At 39.1% G+C, this 2,847-nt stretch overlaps 1 long non-coding RNA gene across 1 annotated transcript; it reads left to right on the forward strand.

The window, feature by feature from the left end:
- Positions 1-1,030: 1,030 nt before the first annotated feature.
- On the forward strand, positions 1,031-2,295 carry LOC115538467 (uncharacterized). The gene is made up of 3 exons (XR_003975333.1): positions 1,031-1,087; positions 2,020-2,143; positions 2,233-2,295. It is a non-coding gene; the product is annotated as an uncharacterized LOC115538467 (long non-coding RNA).
- Positions 2,296-2,847: the final 552 nt, after the last annotated feature.

Raw genomic sequence — 2,847 nt, forward strand, 5'->3', positions numbered from 1 at the left:
GCCATCTTAATAGACTGAAGCACCAAACCTATACCCAAAATAGATGGCTGTTGTTGCAACACCATATCTCAAGCACAGAAAGAAACGGCTTTTCGTTAGTCTTTTAGAGAGGCTGAAAGGTGCTTCCAAAAGCAGACTGTTTGGTTTGACTTCCAGATTGGGTACTGGTCTCGTTTTGGAAGGCCTTCCTTGACCTATTGACCTTTGGGAAGCGTTCAACGGTGTCGCTCTGCCATCTTAAGAGGCTGAAGCTCCAAACTTATAGCCCAAAGAGAAGGTTGTTGGTGCTACAACATATCTCGAACTCGGACCGAAAAACCTTTTCCTTGGCTTTTTACAGAGGGTGAAAGGTGCTTCCATAAGGCAATATAAGTGAATGGGGAAAACACTAACCTACTAATTCTGTGACCTTTCGAGATAGCGGATGGTTTCAAAACGCATTCACGCGTCCCCATTGTTCACATGAACAACATATCTGAGAGTCTGCCTGTTTGGCCCAACAGAAAAAAAAATCCTTGTTAATGTCACTTTTCTATTGGAACTAATGTAACCCACATGTTATTTTCCCCAAGCATTTTTCAAACCTTGGTAGCTGCATCAAGGACAAGACCTTCATGGTATTCGCTCTACCCGGTGAACCACCGGGGCTAACCTGCTTGACACAACATGTTTGAGCAATTTTACTTCATTAATAATCTTTTCTTTTTTTAAAGATTCAAAGGACGCAGCCTGGATTCGAACCCTGGTCGCTGTGGTGAGGCCTAGGCTTTATTGGTACACACTCTACCCAGTGTACCACCGGGACAACGGAGTATCACTTGTTTTACTTAATTTAAAATGCATGAGGAATCGTCTTGAAATGTGGTAGTGAGTAGTGATTGTATGCAGGTGTGCAAACAAACATTTTGACCCAGTGAATGCTGAGAGAGCAGAGTTTTTTACTGCTCAATACACACTTTGATACTCTTGAGCATTGAATTCTTATTTTTGACATTTCTATCAATTTTCATCTATTTTTGCATGGATGTTAGAGCTTGGAGCCAACACAGACTACCCGATGGACTATCAGACAACTTCACCAAACCAAGTAAGTGCAATAACCGCCTCTACATTTATTGTCAATGTGGAAATCCATCTTCCTAAGCTACATATGTTCAATGGGCTTTATTCTGTTTTGGGCATTTCCTCCCAGTGCATATATGTTTAAATGAGTTACTGAAAGCATTGTTCTGAAATTGGATCAATCAATGCTACGTAGCCTAAACCTATATTGTGAGCAATGGAGAAGAAAATGTATAAATATATTTATGTGACACAGTCAGGATTCGAACCCCTGTTGCTATGGTGAGGCCTGGCCTTCAGTGATACGCTCTATCCAGTGCACCACCGGGACAACCGAAGATTGACTTATTTTACGTCAGGTGTATTAAATGCATGAGGAATCGTCTTGAAATGTGGTAGTGATGAAAAGCCTTATAATCAGTCAGTAATTGTATGCAGGTGTGCAAACAAACAATTTGACCCAGTGAATGCTGAGAGAGCAGTCTTTTACTTTTTATTTATTTAACCTTAATAAACATTAAGAACAGTTTCTTATTTACAATATTGATCTGGTCCAAGAGGCCCCACCAGGAATAAAAGGAACAAATAACAAAAACACGAACATGCATGACTAATTTAGACAAATATAAAACGGATACACAAATACTGTGTACAGAAAGAAAATAGAAAAGACCAATGCACTATAAATAATAATAATAATTAAGATGGGTCAATACTACCAGGGATGGTCAGGAGTGCAATGGGTGCCACAATTGACACACAGGTAAATAGCTGCACATTATAATAAAACTGTGAATGGGATCTGGCCGGATATCCATGAGGAGAGTCCAGGCATCCAGTCCAGCACCCCCGCAACACGCTGGAACAGACAGAATAGTGAATTAGAACAGAAAAGTACATAGTGGGAATGTATACTGTAATAACAAAGCTATTCATCTATTTTTTCATTCATGTTAGAGCTTGGAGCCAACACAGACTACCCGATAGACTAACAGACAACTTCACCAAACAAAGTAAGTGCAACAACCGCCTCTACATTTATTGTCAATGGGGAAGATTCCAAATCTACACATGTTCAATGGTGACATGACAAATTCCAACTTCCAAATCCACACTTGTTCAATGGTCACACTTCCAAATTCCAACTTCCAAATCTACATATGTTCAAAGGTGACACTGACAAATTCCAACTTCCAACTTCCAAATCCACACATGTTCAATGGTCACACTTCCAAATTCCAACTTCCAAATCTACACATGTTCAATGGTGACACTGACAAATTCCAACTTCCAACTTCCAAATCTACATATGTTCAATGGTGACACTCTGACAAAAATTCTGACAAAACTTGCAACTTCAGGACATTTACCTACTTCCAGCTTCCAAATTGACATATATTCAATGGTGACACTCTGACAAAAATTCAGACAAAACTTAGACTATACATTGATTTTTAACCAACTTCCAACTTCAGGACATTTACCTACTTCCAACTTCCAAATTGTAGACATCAGCCAATTGCTGTTGGTGGACTTAGATTATACATTGATTTTTAACCTACTTCCAACTTCCAACTTCAGGACATTTACCTACTTCCAGCTTCCAAATCTACATATGTTCAATGGTGACACTCTGACAAAAATTCTGACAAAACTTCCAACTTCAGGACATTTACCTACTTCCAGCTTCCAAATTGACATATATTCAATAGTGACACTCTGACAAAAATTCTGACAAAACTTAGACTATACATTGATTTTTAACCAACTTCCAACTTCAGGACA

This window comes from Gadus morhua, unplaced genomic scaffold (assembly GCF_902167405.1).
Source record: "Gadus morhua unplaced genomic scaffold, gadMor3.0, whole genome shotgun sequence".
NCBI lineage: Eukaryota > Metazoa > Chordata > Actinopteri > Gadiformes > Gadidae > Gadus > Gadus morhua.